General features: G+C 32.2%; 1 pseudogene; it reads left to right on the forward strand.

Annotated features, from left to right (window-relative positions):
- The first annotated feature begins 1767 nt into the window (after positions 1–1767).
- On the forward strand, positions 1768–2157 carry LOC148577015 (protein FAR1-RELATED SEQUENCE 8 pseudogene; annotated as a pseudogene).
- The last annotated feature ends 18778 nt before the right edge of the window (positions 2158–20935 follow it).

Genomic DNA, 20935 nt, shown 5'->3' on the forward strand with positions numbered 1-20935 from the left:
GAGATTTGATGCACCACTATTTCGTGGTACATTTTGTACTTAATTGAGTGGATTTTATCCACTAAACTCACACTTATTCATTGGATTCGCATGTTTTACATTTTTCTTCCTGATTTTGTGCTATGATTGAAAACATACTTCTTTGGCCTTAAATTTTCTATGTTTAACCATCTCTTATTACCATTCGATGCCTTGATATGTGTGTTAAGTATTTTTAAGGTTTATAGGGCAGGAATGGCCTAGAAGATGAAAAGGAAGCATGCAAAAGTGGAAGGAATACAAGAAACTGAAGGAATTACTAAACTGTCCAGCCTGACCTCTTCATACTAATTCAACCATAACTTGAGCTACAGAGGTCCAAATGAGGCGGTTTTAGTTGCGTTAGAAAGCTAACATCAAAGGCTTTGCCATAGTTGCCACGCTGTTAGGTGATGCGCACGCGTGAATTACGTGTACGCGTGACCTGGCGAAAATTCAATCCACGCGTACGCGTGGATGACATGTACGCGTGACAGAGCCATGTGCTGGACGTATCAAAAATCACTAGGGACGATTTCTGGGCTGTTTTTAACCTAGTTTTGGGCTCAGAAAATACAGATTAGAGGCTACAGAGTGAGGGAATCAATTAATTCATTCACACAACTTACATTCACATAATTTTAGGTTTTAGATGTAGTTTCTAGAGGTTTTAGGATTTCTCTTAGTTTTAGGTTTATTTCTTCTCAATTCCAGGTTCAATGTTCCTTTAATTTAGTTTCTCTTCTACTTTTATTTATTCTAGCATTCTAGTTTATTTATTTTCCTTGTTGATTCTCTTCTTTTCCAAATTTGGTTTATGAATTCCATGTTAGATTAAATTTCTTATTTAATGCAATTTGAGGTATTTCAGATTTATGATTGCTTTCTTCTATTTATGTTATTAATGCTTGCAATTGGTTATTTGGAATTTGTTATCCTTTATTACTTTTCTATGCTTTTGTGCTATGCCCTCCAAGTGTTTGACTAAATGCTTGGGAGGGTTTTAAATTAGCTTTTTATATTCTTGGCTTTGGTTGAGTGATTGAAGACTCTTGAGTTATCAAACTCCCTTGTTGATTGTTAATTGAAGGTTGCTGGTTGATTTGGATCCCTCTAAAGCTAGTCTTTCCTTAGGAGTTGACTAGGACTTGAGGAATCAAATTGATTAGTCCACCTAACTTTCCTTTATTCGGTAAGAGTTAACTAAGTGGGAGCAACGGACAATTTTTATCACAATTGATAAGGATAACTAGGATAGGACGCCTGGTTCTCATACCTTACCAAGAGTCTTTTCTTAGTTATTAATTTAATTTCTTGCCATTTTATTTCCTTGTTCCTTATTTCAAAAACCCAAAAAGATACAATCTCATAACCAATAATAACTACACCTCCCTGCAATTTCTTGAGAGACGACCCGAGGTTTAAATACTTCGGTTTATTATTTTTATTGGGTTTGCTTTAGTGACAAACAAGTTTTTGTATGAAAGGATTATTGTTAGTTTAGAAACTATACTTGCAACGAGAACTTATTTGTGAATTCTTTACTAGCAAAAATTCGTTTGTCAGGCAGATATATCGGGCATTAACAAATCAGGCAGGTGGCTACAAGTATATCTCTTTCACGCAAAGGGACGTGTATAATAAAATAGCAAAGCAGAGGCACCAGTTACCCGGTGATGTATATGCAGCTTTGAAGTATCTAGAAGATCAAGCTCAACGAATGACCTTTCTCTCTATTTTAATCATCACATGGATGTCGATATTACTTTGCGCAATTTATTCTGGTGCGATGGTCTCAGTAGGGCAGATTACTCATTATTTGGTGATGTGCTGGATTTTGATGCTACCTATAAGAGGAATAAATATATGTGTCCATTGGTGGTATTTTCTGGTGTCAATTATCACAATCAAACAATTATTTTTGCTGCTACTTTAATTTTCGATGAGGAAAAAGACACATATAGGTGGTTGCTACAACAATTGAAGGTGGCAATGTATGGGAAAGCACCTGTTTTGGTTATCACGGATGGTGATCTATCAATGAAGTTCGCCATTGAGAAAGAGTTTCCTAATGCACATCATAAATTATGTGCATGGCATCTGATTCGCAATGCAACAAGTAACATTGGCAAGTCCTAGTTTATCTCTATGTTTAAAAAGTGTATACTAGGCGACTATGAAATTGATGTATTTTTTCAAAAGTGGTTTGAAATGGTTGAGAAATTTGGTGTCAAAAACAAGAATTGGGTCCTAAATATGTATAAAAAGAGACATTCATGGGCAACTGCATATATAAGAGGGAAGTTTTTTGCTGGTTTTCGAACTACTTCTCGGTGTGAGGGATTAAACTCAATCATTGCAAAGTATGTCAATTCAAGGTACAATCTGGTTGAGTTCATTCAACACTTTAATCGATGTGTCGACCATATTCGGTGGAAAGAGGTCTAAGCTGACCTCGCATCTATGAATGGGAGACCTAGTATGCAAACGTGTTTTCAATAGTTAGAGAGGAGTGCTGCCAAAGTTTACACGCTATCAATATTTTATATGTTCCAACCAATCCTTGTCGAGCTGCATCAATGAAGGTAATAAATATGAGGCAAACTGGCTCTTATGTGATTTACTCTGTCAGTTTGGACCAAACGCCAAATGAGATGTGGCGTGTATTCTTTTGTGACATTGAGATGGAATTCAATTGTTCATGTATGAGAATGGAATCATTTGACATACTTTGTGAATACATAGTTTGCGTCTTGGTGCATGAAGATATAAATGAGTTTCCAAGGTCATTAGTCTTGCCTCGGTAGACCAAGTCTGCCAAGGTAGGTTTGCAAAATGCGGTCGGATTTCATTAGGATTCTTTGATGCTAAGTCAATACGGTTGTTTGATGGATTGGTTTAGACAACTAGCTAACTTTGCTTGCCAAGATAAGGAGAGATTTATCTTTACACGGGAAATGGCTATGAATTTGTTGAAACAATTTAAAGAGAAAGATGCTGAACAAAAAGAGTTGGTTAATGATGTAGATAGTATAAGAGATGATGTGCAAGTGAATGCTTCTGGAGCTAGACTTGCAACCAATGATCTGGGACATAGCATGCCAACGGACCCAAGAAAATGTAGGACAAAAGGGGGTGCTGCACAGTCCAATAAAAGAAAACATCGATGTGGACAATGTGGCATGAAGGGTCACAATCGAACAACTTGTCATGTTCATCGAGGAATTTCACAGTTAGAAGGCCGTGGAATTGACACATTTGATAATGACTTGGATGATCATATGAACATTGAAGATGATTCATTAGTAAGTATTTTTACCAATGAGTTATGATAAAGTTTTAATTGCTACTTATTTGCTAGTACTAATGATATTATACTGCTTATATTGTAGGTATATGATGAGAATGCTTCGTACAGTAGCAATGAAGTGCTGAAATAAGGTGGCCAGAAATTAAAAAAAATGGAAACTTTTGCAAACTTTCTACTAAATGTTATTTACAGGTGGCAAGAAACACGGGGAGGCATTCATGATCTTCTGGATCTACAACACCTAAAGCAGATGGAAAAGCTAAACATAAATATACAGTGATGTGAATTACATAAGCCAACATTTATTTATAATTTTATATTATATAAAAATAGATACCAAACTATATTATAGAATAATGAAGTATTGCCTTAATCATTTTAATTGTATCGCTATTTTTATTTTTATTTTTGTTGGAATGAAATTCTTACTACCTTTTTTAAAAAAAAGGCATGGTTTTTTGAAATTATAGGTATACGTAATACATGGCTAAATTTTTATTTGTTCTTTTTGTGTCTACCTTACTTTTTTGTCAACATTATTGTAAGTCAATAAGAAGGGCTTAATTGAAATTATAGGTATACATTATTAATTATATTCTATTCCAAGACTTCAATCATAAATAATTAATGAGATTAATAGCTAATAAGTCCCGGTTGGTTTAAGTGATAAATGATTGCTTTTCTTTCAGCCAGCTTTTGATTTTGACTTTTCTAGAAGAAGAAAAGTATTTTTAGAGAACTAGTTTCACTAATGTAAATATTCTTGACTAAAAAAAATCTTTTTTATAAAAAAAAATACTTGTAATAAAGAAGAGTTCATCATAAAAAAATTGAAAAAAAATGAGATAAATAACACTGATAATTTTGAGTTGTATTTAGAATTATAAGTAAGTTTTTAATAGGATAACGAAAAAATAATACACAATGAGAGAAATAAAAATTACATAATTAAAAATTTGTCTATTTTAGTAAGTTTAACAAGAAGACATGAATAATTCTTCCCAATTTCAGTAAAGATGCTATGGGTGTATCATAAGCCAACACAATTAAAACCTCTCGTTAACATCTGTCTATATCTTATTCCAATCTCCAGTGACGAAATCCAAGGCTAAATACATTCTACTCCTTTCTTCATGCAGCTGTAATTTATTTAACTAAACATTAATACATGTATTAGTGTAATTAAAGAGCAAAATTCTCTATGTTAAAAGTTACCTTTGGGGGGACCACAGGAGTGAATTCCTGTTGCACATCCATTTATTGCATAACCCATACAGCTGAATCATTGCTATGTGAAAACGTATCATGTAATACAACCTAAGGCCGTCGAAAGCAAAATATATATATTAAATTAAATAACCAACAATTTGAATAATTATCTATTTGTGCACCTAGGAATACCTATTGCCCTATGGACTTCCCAACCCTTAAAACTCAATATTTCTTGTATACCACATTTTGCATACTTCTCTGAAAATATTATTTCAGAAAGAGCCACTCCCTGTAATAAGAATATTGTGCTTTATTATTCAAAATAATGTTATTATTTGCTTTGTTTCTATAGTAAGTGAACTTACTATATTTCTAATATGATGCCTGCGTGGTTCATCATCTTCAACCTTACAGTGAGAGTCTAAATGATAAAGCATTTTGTGAGGAATGCTCATTACCATTAGATACCAGTGATCTTTCTCTTTGATTGGGACATATATCTGTATAACAAATAGGATGTAATATGTTTAAGTACAAGTTTGAGTACTTTTTATTATAATAAAAATATTCCAATAATTAATGAGAACTTACAAATTGAAGGACGTGGGTTGGTGGCATATAATGTGCATATTTTCCAGTAGGTCATGATCCTCCATATGTAACGACACGTCATCCTAAGTATGTTTGAGCATAATGGTTATTTATTTTACTTAATTAAAATGAGCCAATCAAGATTTTGACTTACCGCAAATAATGGTAGAAGGGACCAAACATTCTTTAATTTGATCATGCTAATATTTGATGTTATCTTCAATGCCATCAACTTTATTACCAGTTCAGACCCTTGCTTTCCAGGTACGAGACAGAACAGATCTTCTCTAGTTGTAGTTGTGTCGTGAATATGAACTAAATCATCTCTAACACAAAGCCACCATGTTAGCCACAAAGATAACTAAAATTAAAAATAAAAGATAACAAAAAAATGCTCACGCTATATCATTATCAGCAGAAAAGATGTACATAGCCATATTGACCAAGTTCTCACTCAACCTCATATCTTTTGGTGGTTTGAATGAACAATTAAGATTCTGCACAAAACAAAGAGGTTATCCACAATATACATATTTAAATACTATGCCAATAAATAATTTTTAAATATATGAAATACCTTTGGGATAGAAGTTGACTTGAAAGCCATTTTTTGTTGTTTCGCAGAGCTTGTTAACCGTGCATTATTTATGATGAAAGTTAAAGGCCCTTTGCGTACTCTAGTTTCCGCCATCTTGCTTGATAGTTGAACTTTGTGCTCAAGTTTTGGTATTTTAGCTGGTCGTGTAAATGCCATGTTTTGGATAGATGGTGGATTATTGACTCTTGCCAGTTTGTCCTTTTGCCTTACAAACTTACTCGGATGTTCTTGCACAGTTTTATAGGTTTTGCTATTTGTTTGAAAATCCAGTCTTGACTTTGACTTCGATTTTTCTTCTCCAGTGACGCATATTTGCATCCCTTTGCAGAACAATGGTGGCAGATTGTGCGAAATCTCAATATCCTTATTTTCGTCGGATAAATTCATAAACACACAATTTTCAGACTTTACCTGCAACGAACAAGAGTTCTTCTTTGTTACATCACCACATGATTTATTCTTAATCTCATATAGGTCCGTATTGTCGAATTTCTCATGATGCTTCTCATCAATTTTACATTGAAGGGCGGTTAGCGTATCAAGTGACTTCTTCGCCATCCACATTGCTTTCTCCATCTCATCAACTCTCTTGGATAAAGACTACATTATAAAAAGAAAATTAGTATTGTTATATATCAATAACATTGTAATTTATCATGAGTTGGATATATTACCTCTATTGCATGTAGTATTTGCTTCAACGGAGAATTTTCAATCATTTTTATCGAAAAAGATCCAATGTGATCGTCTACTACTTTTTCTTCCATTGTTATACTAGATTATAATTTTAGTTTTAGTGAAGATAGTTAACAGTGTTTTATACTTGAGTATTTATATATAAGAATAAGATTATGTTTCACACAACTAATTCTTTTTTAATAATTTAAATATGATAACCAATAATTTATGATTTAAATTTAAATTAAAAATAAAAATTTATCCAAAATTAATTACTTTCCACTATCTAAATTTGGTATCTTTTTCTTTTATATTAAAATAATAATAAATATGAGGTTATATTTTAAATATTAATTTTTTAAAAAAGATATAATTAGATTATTTTATATAATCTTATTATTCTTAACTTCTTTTTATCTTACTCTAATTAGATAACTTTTAAAAAAAAAAGATAAAAATAAAATATTTTAAAATTTTTTATTATTTTTATCTTATTTTTTATAACCGAATTTGCTATATATTTATTTTAAGGGGTTATATGGTATAATAAGAGAAAATACTATCTGAGTGAGTAGTAAAAAATTATTCCAATGGAAAATATGCAGGTCAAGAATACGTTTAACGATCTAACAAAAAGGATAAAAAACTTAGAATCGGTAATTCATGTTCTATACCAAAAGATTAATGTGATCATGGCACAACAAATAACTTCCACAATAGTAGTTCGATATTAGATCCTACTGTAGTTGTACAATCTTCAGAAAGTACAAAAACTAGTAGTGATCTTACTAGTATCTTACCAATTCAACCCAAAAAGTTATTCCAATCAAATATCACTCGTGAAGCAACAACTCCACCTAATGGACAACCACATGTTACAGTAGGAGCTGTACTGCCAAAGGTAACCTTATTTTTTTCTTCTTTCTTTTAATTTTTTTCTCTTTCCTTTATTTTTTAGTTTAATCTTGAAACTATTTTTTTTACTGCAATGGTGGACGCTTATTGCATTTGAGCCTACACCTTTGATGATGTTAATCGATTCTCAAGCTGATATTGTAGCCTATATTTTTTCGGATACGTTAGATCCGTACATGTGATTTATCATTATGTGTAATATATAATAGTTTAAAAATTTTATGATTCTCCTAACTAACCATTTTATGACTTTGGCAGTTGTAAAGAGTTGGTAATTTCAGATGAAAAAGGTTATAAAAGTACATTTAGATGTCTTGTGCTGGAGAAATGTGTCGAGTCATGAGTAAGTATAGAAGTCATTGCATATTATACTTTTTCTTGTAATTATAACTTTGTGATTTGTATTTTACCTTTAAACATGTTTTACATATAAATTTAACATAATGTAGGTTATAAACCTGGTTGCACTTATGATAACACGTGTATTTCGACGTAGGAATGAAGATCCAATTTGCTGGTTCATGCCTGAACATTTTGCAGTAAATTTATCCCTATAATATTTCTAAATTATTAGTTAATATTTTTGTCTAATAGTTTGAGTGGATATACTAATTTATAAAGTTCTTTTTTCTAGACTAAACCATGCCATGTACTCACACTTGTAAAGTTTATAATTAAATTATCAATTCAAAAGTAGTTATTAAATTGAAAACATATTTTCATTTAACAATTATTTTTGTGTTTGCAGCGATATGCTTTAAGCGACAAATACAAACCGGTCGAGGTTCTCTTTGATTTCTTTGGAGCTTATATGTCACTAAAAGTTAGCCATGTCATTAGGGTACAAGTGACCAATTTGTTTTCCATTAATATACTATTTTATTTTCCTAAAGTTTATAATGGTTTAAGGTTAATTGCAGGTTTTTATCCCTATCTATGAGGAACTACATTGGTATTTGGTTATTGTTGACTTTACGAGTCGTCGCCTAATCTTATTGGATTCACTGCCTTTTGTCAGAAAACATCAACAACGCAAAAGGAACGCAATTAAAGTGGTAATTATTTGTTCTAAATCAGTACTCAATCATCTAGAATCACTTAACAATTTAACAATTTAAATAGCCGTTTGTTGTAACTAGTACTCTTAGTCAATTTAAATCATGTATAATTCACTTTTTTTTTGGTCATGAATTCACTCTTGTATAGGCAACTTATTTAGAAGCAATGTTAGATGATCATATTTTTTATGATTATAAGTCTAAAGTTGTAGATTGCTCCACTTTTTGGCCTATCACACCTTTTGGCCTACCCACTCAAAAATACATATCATAATTTCATATCCCTCTTTCAAACTTAATAAAGATAAAGGCGAGGGAACAATAATAGCTAAGATAATACAAAAATACCAAATAAATAGAAAATGAACATAACTCTACTGAAGCTTCGTCGTCCATATCCTGAAAAGGAATAACCTGTAGGGGAGTGAGAACGTCGTCCTCACTTGTTCTAACTATAGGGTTACAAAACTTGCTATAACAAGATACGTAATATAAAATTATTTTTAGCGTACAGTGATCATTGCTCGTCTTAGGTGTCTTTCCAAAAACCATGGGTACGCATTCAAAATCCAGAAAATCCCTTTTTGAAGACTTGGTAAGTTTCTCAAATATTTTAAAACAAAACCTTTTTCCTTTCTTGCAAAATCTGAAAAGTTTTTCCTAGACAGTATGAATGACCAACATGTCCCAAGCATAGGTTCAATTAAGTCTATGCTGTAAGAGTTTGATTTTTCATACTTTTCTAGACCACAACCATGAAAGCAGTTACCTACGCGGTATAAATGATCATCTCGTTCCAAGTATAGGTTCATTAAGTCTATGTTGAACCGGTCAGATACTTTATACAAAACTAAAACTCAATATACCAACCACGGCCTCAAGCCCATCCAATCCAACACCACCCCCGGCCCAAACAACTCAATCATCAACCAATTCATCACAAGCCAACCAATCAAACACAATCACAATTAATGTAGTTCAAACACAATCAATAGCAATTACAACAAATATAGCAATTAGCAATTAACATAAGTACATAGGCAAACCAATTACAATATGCACACCTCAAACAATGTCACATAAATGCAAATGATGAATGTCTGTCCTACTGGCTGTGATATCACATTGTCAGTTCAACTGCCAACCCGACACATCTCCATGGAGACGTCGCCCTTCGGAATCATCATATGGGAACCCCCGAGATATAGTGCTCGGATCACTATCCAGGATTTTGCGCCTGCACACTCTATGGATCCGAAGGGATGCGAGCAGGATACTCTTGCCACCGACCTCGCATCTCAACACAAGCGGGACGAACCACCACCCTTACGCTGCCACCACTACCTCGACAGGCGGGATCCAACCGCTGTCCCTGCCGGGCGCATAGCATCTTATCAACAATCTCATCTCAGCATAAGCGGGACGAACCCGACCCTTATGTCTACCAAACAATAACTCCTCAATCTTGATGATTATCACAATCAATTAGGCTCAATAACTTATTTCAAATTCATTCTTGGCCTATTTACTTTTAAATAACAAACATTTTCAATTCACATCTTGCCAAGAATCACTTTTCAAAATGGTGCCACTTCCCACATCTTTCCAACACTTTCAAACAATCTCAAAACCATGCCAAATTCAAAATCTCTTTTGAAAGACTCAAAATTTTTCACTTCTAAATCAGGATTTGGTCAAAAAATTCCTCGGCGGAGTCTCAAGGTTTCAGGGGAGAATAACCTAACTCATTTCTTAAATTCATTGAAAACCTCCAAAACCTTAACTTATTGATTTGAATAAATAAAATAGAATTTAAACCAAAACCAAGTTATGTATCCAAATATTCCAAACCAATTTCAAAACCAACTTACTTAAACCAAAACCAAATTATTTAAGCCGAAAACCAATCTCAGTTTCATTCGTAAATCTGTTTCCAAGGGCTCGGAAAGTGTTTCAGTTTTACTAAATCAAAGTTTAAGAAATTACCTCAAACTTTTCCTAAAATGTCGTAAAGTGAAATTAGATAATCGAACTCCATTAAAACTCCTTCAAATTTGCTTACGTAATCAAATTCTGAAACTTAATTATTTTCATCTTTAAATCGACTTTAAAACATGAATCTTTTCTAAAATGGTTTACATTCAAAATATAATAATTTTCTTAATAAAAGGGTTCAAACCTAATTCATTTATCAGTAATACAGTTCAAGGCATAATCCATTCCTTTTTAAAATACCGTTTCAAATAAAGTCTCGGATTTTATAGAAATTTCGGCAGCATCTCCCCTAAAACTTGGACTTTGCCACCCTTCCGGGTCCCAACCAACCCAATCCTCAACTTTTTCTAACAGGTTCAAGACTAAATCAATTTCCAATAAAACAAAAACTCAAACTTTCAGATTATCAAAACTCATTTCAAATCAACCAATCCAAAAATCTCTAATTTATCAAAAGCACGTCTTATTTCAATCAAACAGGCAACCATATTCATTCAAGACAAAATCAGACAATTCATAATACTCACCTAAACACCAGAAATACAATTCGCAAAGCATATCTATTTATAACAATTCGAATTTAAAATAAATTAGTTTGTATAAAAAGCCCCTACCTCGACTCGTCGAAACCATAACCCAAACGCATCAACCGAACTCTTTCCTCTCAGCCCGAAACCAACGACAACCACAGACTTAGCCCCTTATCACTTTTGCAGCACTCACAGCAACTTAAAAGTGACATTCACATATAGAACTCGAACCTACGTTACCAAACCTCAGAGTTTATAACCCAACATAATAGAATACTAACACAGGGGTTTCCAAAATACATATACTTACCGAACAAAGAAAACAAAACGGCTGCGGTGGCTTCTCCCCTGCTTGCGTCTCTGCTCTTCAACGATGGCATGGCGAGGCGACGCACAGCCCACCAGCTCCGGTGCCCCTCCCCAGCACTCCCTCACCCTCAGATCTCCCTCTCTTCTTCTCCCTCTCCAGTCTTCTTCCCCACGGCCCCCCCTTCCCAGCTTCCCTTTCTTCTTTCTTTCTTTCTTTCTTTCTTTCTTTCTTTCTTTCTGAAGCAGATTTAAGTTAGGGTTTGGGGAAAGGGTTGCTGCGCTGAGAGAAGGGTGAGGGTGGGTTAGGGTAGTAAATTAAGGTTTGTGGTAAAAATTAGGTATAGGGATAATTTGGTAATTTTAATAAAATCAGAGCATAAAGTATTAATATTTGTAAAACTAATTTAATCTCTGAAATTACTTTAAAATATTGTTTGTGATATAAAATACTAATTGATTTCTAATCAATTTCTCTAATTGAAAATACATAGTAATATCTTTAATTTTCTTTATCCTTAAAACTTAAAGTATTGAATGATATAAATATAATTGATCTAAAATCAAATCATATAAAATTCTTATTATTTTATAACTACCAACTTTATAACTTAATTATAGAAAATGATTCAATAATCATAAAATTAGATGAAATTCTGATTAAAATAGCCAAACCTCATTATTTTTGAATTTCTAAAACTTTAAATCATAAATAGAAAAATAATCCGTAAGTATAGAGTTTGGATAAAAACCTTAATTTATTTTCAAACCCAATTAATCAAAATTGCCTTAAATTATTTTCAATAAAAAGGAAATTTTTTTGAAATTAAAACTGTAAATAAATACATGATTCGAGATTAGCTCAAAATAGGACTTTTTCAAAAGTCTTGGTCTTACACTCCACACGAATAAGACTTGCCATGAATCTAGTTTTAGAGGAGGACAACAATTTGTGTCTCGTAATCTAGAGAATGCTTGGAAATATAGGAGCAAGGTGGAAGCAAAGCATGAAGATATCTGGAAGTGAGGAATTATCTTTTTAGATATTTTTACTATTTTTTTGAAAGACAAATTATTAAGCTATTTTTCATTAGTTTATACACTAACTTATCCTTCTTCTACATATTACAATTCTATATTACTAATTTTCTTTACTTTATCAGTTAATATAAGTTATTAGTAACCTATATATTATTGTAACTAATTATTGCTGAGTATGATAGATACAATATAACTTAATCCAAAAAATGAACAAGAGCAAAGTTTAAACATATCCTGAATTTATAAGATATAATTGATCTATCTTAAGCCATTGTTAAAAAATATAATAGAAAGTTTAAAAATACAACACCAAAGCTATATTTCATAGCAATTGAACCTTTAACTTCAACTACACTTTTCCAACTAAAGAAGTAAACGAAAAACAAAGGCTACCAAGAAAACGAACTCACTTCTTTATCCATATTATTAACAAGTGCCAAAGAGAGACAAAAAGGAGGAAAATACATGCTTGCTCGCTACAAAACTTGCAACCAATATCAATCCAGAAGTTGCTATCAATGAAGATTAAGAAATGAATTTTTAGTTTCTAATTCTGAACGGGGTGTACTTTGAAACTTTCATCAAAGTAATGCGCTTCTGCGTCCATAGTATATGAAAAAGGTTTCATCTATTGATCATAAATGGCTACAGTCCAAGTTCAGAAAGTAGCTAGCGCCATCTTGTCGTTTCCTCATAAAAAATGTAGGTCAGGGGTGATATAAGAACGCCACTGCCACCAATCTACATTAAACGAATGTAATCAACAAGAAAATGAGTATGAAAATCATATATGAAAGGAAATTCACATAGTCACTGTTTTATGCCAAGTCCATGTAGTAATGCTAGCCACTGCTAGTGGCAGTAATACATCATGTAGGCTAACATTTTATCCCAAACCAAATATAATTGGGTTATTTGGACTCGAGTCATTCAGAATAACAAGGATTTATATGAAATCCAAAATAGATGGTTTGAAAATAATGTAAAAACTCACAGCTCTCAGCTGTTGTATAGACTTGTATAGTGCCTTCTTCGGTACACATATATGGCATAGTTGTCTGCTATTACCTTTTCTTCCCGTTTGCAAAAAATAGGACTTATCCCTGCAGAAGATAAACACATGTTCCTCTTAAAATTGAGAACAAATTGTAGTGAAAAAATAATGATACTGCTTATGATCACAATAGATAGTATATGACAAATTTTGCTATTGCAAAAAGTAAATGCTGTAAGGAAAGCTCCAACCGGTGAAAAAAAAATGAAAAATGAAGGTAACAACACTTTTATAAAGATGACAAACTTTCTTCTTCTAATCTATCTAGTCAAATGAAAACTATTTTTCTTTCCTTTTTGGTTTCACTATCTGTTGTACAACTTTTAAGTAGTGGTGCAAACTTTTTGCATAGAAAGACTACATATATATTTTTTGGGGACCGTGGGAATAATCAAATCCAATTGAAAAAGACTCAGTTACAAGCATCACCACCAATTAATTGAAGAAACATTATGGTGTCACTAAAGAAAAATAAAATGACTAACCCAATCACCATCAAAAGTTTAGCAATCTCCCCATTTTACAATCCTTCTAGAAATGTTGTGATCCCTTAACTTAATAATGCTCAGTTCACACATTAAAGGACCTTCTAGTTGCAAATTCTAAAAAGAAAATTGTTGTTGATATCTTAAGTTCTTCTACATTATTAGGTCTCAGAATAATGCATTATGCATGTATCAAAACCATAAACTACAAAAAGAGAAAAATACGCACTGATCCATATCACAGAGCATGATATACAGTTCCACAGGAACCTGCAATTAAAAAATAAAGTGGTAAACAGGTAAAGCATAAGAATGCAAAATGCAAGTAGGTGCTATATACAAATGACCAGAAATCCATAAAGAATCAACCAACTCAAACATAAGAAGTCCAATTACAGCTAACATGTCAAGATTCTTTTCTGGTAAATACTATTTCTCTTATTAAAGCATGCATATTGTCAAATAGTTTTTTTCTCAAGAATGTCAAAAACTTATTCTCTAACTGATTATTAACAAATAAATGCTTTAGTTAAGAGCATGACTACCTTGTCCAATTTGTTCTCCAATAGTCAGGTATTCCCACAAAATTTCATAATCTAAGCAATCAGTGTCCACATCCACTTTATTATTGACAGCACAATTTTTGGCACTTCCACAGCTGCTGGAACTACTTGTGCTGTTAATATTGATGGACAAGGACCAGGATCCTGAAGCCTCATTGTTACTAGGGCGATTCCTTTCACCTCCTTGGCGTTCTTGCTTCTGATTAACTGACTGATTTTCTTGATGATCATTTAACAAGAAAGGCACAACAACACGGACATCCTTTGCCTCTGATCCTTCTTGATCATTTTCTTTCCATGGCCATGCCATTGTATTATTTTGAATCCATGCTTCAGCCTTAGACGTTATAATCTTGTGAATAAAAACTATAGTGCGAAGACAGCAGAAAAATCTCCAAATTCACAAGAATTGCCATAGAAAAAGCATTAAAACAAAATAAAGTAAAATGAAACCTGAGTAATTTGCAGGGGCAGAGACAAAGCACAACAACGCAGAGGAACTAAAAAGTGTGGTGTGGCGACAGTAGAAATGGCGGTGGCGGTACTGAGTGCAGACAGCGATAGCGACAGTGGTAAACTAGTAGCTGAAGAGATGAGAGAAGAACAAAAGCATTAGTGAAAAACCCTAGCAGAGACATCTCTCATCTCTGAAACTATGGTTAAAAGGAAAGCGAAAAAGTGTAAAAAAAAAAAACCGAAGAGGCAAAAATTTTAATTATTAGTTTTTCTAAAAAAAACGGAGTTCAATTTGTAAATATTTTTTAGATAGGTTAACGGTACTCCCACATAAAAGTGGGAGTAAAAAATCCATGGCCTATTTTTTAAAGATTATAAATTAATTGTATTTATTTTTTTTTATTTTATAAAACTTTTTTTGTCACATATCATTAACTTACAACATAATTAATATATAATATATATAATTAATCGCTAACCAGATATATTTATAAAAAACTATCAATTTAGTTGATATGTACTTTAAATATTTATGATATGAAAAGATTAAATATTATTTAAAAGTTATTAATTTATTTTGATATATTTTGATTTTTGTCTATTTAATTATTAGATTAGGCTTTATATTTGTGGACATTAGAATTTTCTTTGTTTTAACCTAATAAGATGTTATAAATACCTCCTTAGCTATTACAGTTGTAGTATTGAGTAATTAGAGGTGCTAAACCACTTTTTGGTTTCATGATGAAACTATGGTGTGGACAAGTGAGGTTGAGTGAGTCCATATCTTGTTGCATGAGAAATTGGGTAGAAAGTTAAGGAGTCCATTCGATTCAATTTTCAAACTATGATGTGGACAAGTTAGGTTGAGGAGTCGCTTTCTTGTTGTATTAAGAAATTAGATAGAAAGTAGAGTGATTCTCTTTATACTCAATTTCAACCTATCTTTTTTATTTCTATTTCAATTTTAATGTATCTTATTCAATTTCAATTCATGTCATTTTATTTATCATTTTTTTTTATATCATTTGGTATCAGAATTCAGGTATTAGATTAATCCTTATTGATTTATGTTTGTTCTTCTTGTATCCAAAAAACATAAAAAAAGGAGTCAAGTATCTCTCACGTTCTTCTTTATGTTCTTGTCTTTTTTGTTTGTATTTTATTATTATCTTATCATTCTTGTTGATTTTATATTTAAAAAATAAAAAAACATACAGTACAAAAAAAAGAAAAAAACACAAAAAAAGAAATTATCTTCTTTATATTTGTCCTTTTTCATATAATATTTTTCCATATACAAGATTCTAGGACGAATCTCTTTTGAAGAGGAGGAGAATGAAACATGCTTCGGATTCAAGTTCACGGGTGTGGGGCAAGTGTCCCCAGTGGAATTTAAATTTTTTTAACTAATACATAGTAATAAAATTTATTTACCCCACTATATAATTATATTTGACCCCACTATAATTGAACTTCACTCTTCAACTTCAATTATGTAGAAACAAATGGTAATTTAATATTTAAATAAATTTGTTACAATAACTTTAAAAAATGAATGAGTGAAATAAGTATAAATTTGTTATTTTATAATTAAAATTAATAAATAAATTTAAAATTTGAAAAAATCTGTTTATATACTTAGTGAATATTATTATTGTGCCGTATGTGTGTGTGCGTGTGTGTATATATATATATATATATTCAAAACTGAAGTAACTACTAATTTAATATCCAAAAGATTCAAGCACAGACAAAAATATTTCCAAAATGATTTGAAAATTGCAATAAAAATAACTAATGAATAATATATTTATTAAAAGTGATAAAAAAATTTTCGTATTTAACCAATGACATATATGTTTAATCTTAAATTGTTTTGTCAACGTTTAAATAAATATTTAGAAGATGTATAAAAATATTTAGAACAAAATTTGGTCTCTAAATTCTTTTTATTTTTTAAAAAAAATTTAGTCGTTGATGAACGAATTTTTGCTAGTAAAGAATTCACAATAAATTCTCGTTGCAAGTATAATTTCTAAACTAACAAAAATCCTTTCATACAAAAATTTGTTTGTCACTAAAGCAAACCCAATAAAAATAAATAACCGAAGTATTCAAACCTCGGGTCGTCTCTCAAGGAATTGCAGGGAAGTGTAGTTATTATTGGTTATGGAAAAGTATCTTTTTGGGTTTTTAAATGTTGATCAAGGAATTTAAATGACAAGGAAATAAACTAACAATTAAGAAAAGTCTTAGCAAGGATTGATAATTAGAATTCCTATCCCATTATCATAGTCAATTGTGATGATAATTATCTATTGCTTTCACTTAGTTAACCTCTAACAATGAAGAAAAGTCAAGTGAGTAAATCAATTTGAATCCTCAAGTCCTAGTCAACTCTCAAAGAAAGACTAGAGTTAGTGGAATTCAAATCAACTAGCAAGTCTCAAATACCAATCAGTAAAAGACATTTGATAATTCAAGAGTCTCCAATTAATCAATCCAAGTTAAGAATAGGAAAATCTAACTTAAAATCCTCCCAAGCATTTTATCAAACACTTGGAAGGCACAACATAAAAGCATAGAAAAGCAATAAGAGATAATAAAATCCAAACAACCAATTGCAAACATCAATGACTAATAAATAATAGAAGAATCAATAAATATAAAATACCTCAAATTGCATTAAATAGAAAATCAATCTAACATGGAGTTCATAAACTAAATTGGCAAAATAAGTAATCATCAAGGGGAATAAATAAACTAGAATGCTAGAACAAATAAGAGTAGAAGAGAAACTAAATTGAAATAGAGTAGAAATCAAAAATTGAAAATAGCTAAACCTAAGGATCCTAAAACCTAGAGAGAGGAGAGAGCCTCTCTCCCTAGAAAACTACATCTAAAACCTAAAATTATGTGAATAAAAGTTGTGTGAATGAATGATTGTGATTCCCTCACTCTGCAGCCTCTAATCTGTGTTTTTCGGGCTTGAAACTAAGCCAAAAACAGCCCATAAATAGCCCCCAGCGATTTCTGATACATCCAGCACGTGGCTCTGTCACGCGTACGCGTCGTCCACGCGTACGTGTCGCTGAACTTTTTGCAAGGTCATGCGTACGCGTGATGCACGCGTGCGTGTCATTTAACTACATGGAAACTATGGCAAATTGCATATCATTTTGAAGCTCCGGATGTTAGCTTTCCAACGCAACTAGAACCGCCTCATTTGGACCTCTGTAGCTCAAATTATGATCGATTTAGTACGGAGAGGTCAGGCTTGACAACTTAGCAATTCCTTCAATTTCTTGTATTCCTTCCACTTTTGCATGCTTCCCTTTCCATCCTCTAAGCCATTCCTGCCCTATAAACCCTGAAATCACTTAACACACATATCAAGGTATCAAATGGTAATAAGAGAGGATTAAAATTAGCAAATTTAAGGCCAAAGAAGCATGTTTTCAATCATAGCACAAAATTAGGAAGGAAAATGTAAAACATGCGAATTCTATGAATAAGTGTGAGTTTAGTGGATAAAATCCACTCAATTAAGTACAAGATAAACCCTAAAAATGGGGTTTATCAATCTCCCAACACTTAAACATTAGCATGTACTCATGCTAAGCTCAAGAGAAGCTAAAGAGTGAAGAGGAATGGTAGAAAGTATGAAGTGCAACCTATCTATATGAGTGTAACTAAATGCAAAAAAATGATTCTACCTACTTGGTTAAAAATAGATAAACCTTTCAAGAATGAATATGAACTGGATTTCACTAATTCAAATCATAAAAATGAAGTACAAATAGACTTGCAAGAAGAAGATAGCTCATGAAAGCCGGAAACAAAGAATCGAGCATCGAACCCTCATCGGAAATATATATACTCTAATCACTCTAGTGTCTAAGGGTCGATTCTCTCGGTTCTCTACTAATCTTGCTTTCTAAAGCTTGCTCTTCTTCTATCAATCAACAAAGAATCAATGCACAGATACACATATCAAGAGGTCTTTTAAGGGTTGTAATGGGGTTAGGGTCAAGGTAGGATTGTATTTGGTCAAGTGGACTAAAATCTAAATCCTTAATTAGCCTAAACTTTCCACCTAACTTAGACAATCCATGTAATCATAATACAATATCTAACTATCCATTAACCATGTTTTCTACATATTCATGCATCCTAATTTCTAGTACAGTACATATGCATTGCTTTCACCATTTACTTTGGGGCATTTTGTCCCTTTTATTATTTGCTCTTTTTCTTTTCTTTTTCTCCCCCTTTTTTTTTTCTTTTCTTTTCTTTTGTTTTTCTCAATACATATAATTAAATTATTGAATGCATGAACATGTCCTAAATATTTCTTTCACATTTTCATAAAGGTATACAACACCCAATTCTTAAACCAAATGTTTCCAAACCCAACTTCCCCACACTTAAATCATGAACACTCTCACTAGTCTAAGCTAACCAAGGATTCAAATTAAGGATATTATTGTTTTACGCTTAGAGTTAATGATGCGCTAGAGTAAAGAACAAATGGGATAAGTAGGCTCAACATTGGTTTACAAAGGATAATGAAAAGGTTAATGCCATATGGGTTTGTAAGCTTAGTGAAACAAGGCCTCAATCATGTAAGTGCATGTATACATCAAACAATGGAAATATAGAATTAAGCAAGACAAAGATCACAATTTTAGAGAGAACAACACACCAAAATTAAAATATTGGTTGATGAAATGCAACCAATCGAATAGGCTCAAAATCTCACTGGTTTTGTGTGTTCGAGCTCTAAACCATGTTCCAAAATAACTTTCTTCAAGCAAGTTTAGCAAAAATTTTAATTCAAATTAGTGAAATACTATAAAAAGTTTCTTGAAAAAGAATTCGTCACTTCAACCAAGGATTGGTAAAATATGCACAAAATTAAGCAAACATGCAACCAAACATGCAAATGTAACAATGAACTAATAAAGAAAATAAAACATTGGTGTTGAGACAGGAGAGTAACTAACCCACGAAAGTCGGTATCGATCTCCCCACACTTAAAGGTTGCACCGTCCTCGGTGCATGCTAAGATGTGCAAGTGGATGGGTTGCTCCAACTGATGCTTTTCTCCAAAGGCTGTGCAAAAGGACTTGTCTGTTGCCCCATGTAAAAGTCTTCCGTTTCCCTTCTTGATGGCCATCCTGAAAGGGGAGAAAAGGGAAGAAAAGTAACCCAGAAATAAAGATAAGAAAACAAATAAAGTATGGGTAGGTTAATGCCGAATAATGAGGGTCTCAATTACATGGTAGCTACAACATGCAAGTGAGAAAACAGTAGAAGCAAATGGCATATTAATAGTGCAAAAAGTGCAACAAAGGGGAAGAGATAGTGGGTAATGAAAGACAATATAAATTCATGTCAATGTAAAAGGAATACAGGGATCATAAAAAATTGGCATTGACAGATAAATAATATAACCCAACAATGTAAAACAAGTCACTAATCACCAAAATAATACCAGAAAAGATACAACAGTTGAATAAGAACATTTAACACCAATGGAGAAAATAATAAACGTAGAAAAGAAAATAAAAACATAAATAAAATTAAAATGCAAGGAAGAAAAATATGCAAATGCAGTAAGTAAAAGAAATGGAAAGAGAAAATGGATGAGAATATAAAGATATGAAGAAAAATAAAGTAAGAAAGGAGGAAGAAAGAAGAAGAAAGGAGAGAAGAAAGAAGTAAGAATTGAAAAATAGGGCGCGACGCGTGCGCGAGCATCACGTGTACGCGTGAAAACTTAAATAGCCATGCAACGCGTAAGCGTCTCCCACGCGTACGTGTGGGTGGCAAAACAAGCACACTGACGCGTGAGCGTCGGTCACGCGTACGCGTGACTGCTCGCGCGACTCCAGCACAGTGGCAGCCCAACTTTCTGTCAATTCACTCTTTTTTGGGACTTTTTTTATATTGACTATTAAATAAAAAATGGTTAAATAAATAATAATAATAATAATAATAATAATAATAATAATAATAATAATAATAATAATAATAATAATAATAATAATAATAAAATACTGTTTATTTTTTGGTATTTTTTTAAAATTATTTTTAATTTTTTTTGGGGCAACATTAGT

Source organism: Arachis ipaensis, chromosome B1 (assembly GCF_059453495.1).
Source record: "Arachis ipaensis isolate K30076 ecotype BB chromosome B1, ASM5945349v1, whole genome shotgun sequence".
Lineage (NCBI taxonomy): Eukaryota > Viridiplantae > Streptophyta > Magnoliopsida > Fabales > Fabaceae > Arachis > Arachis ipaensis.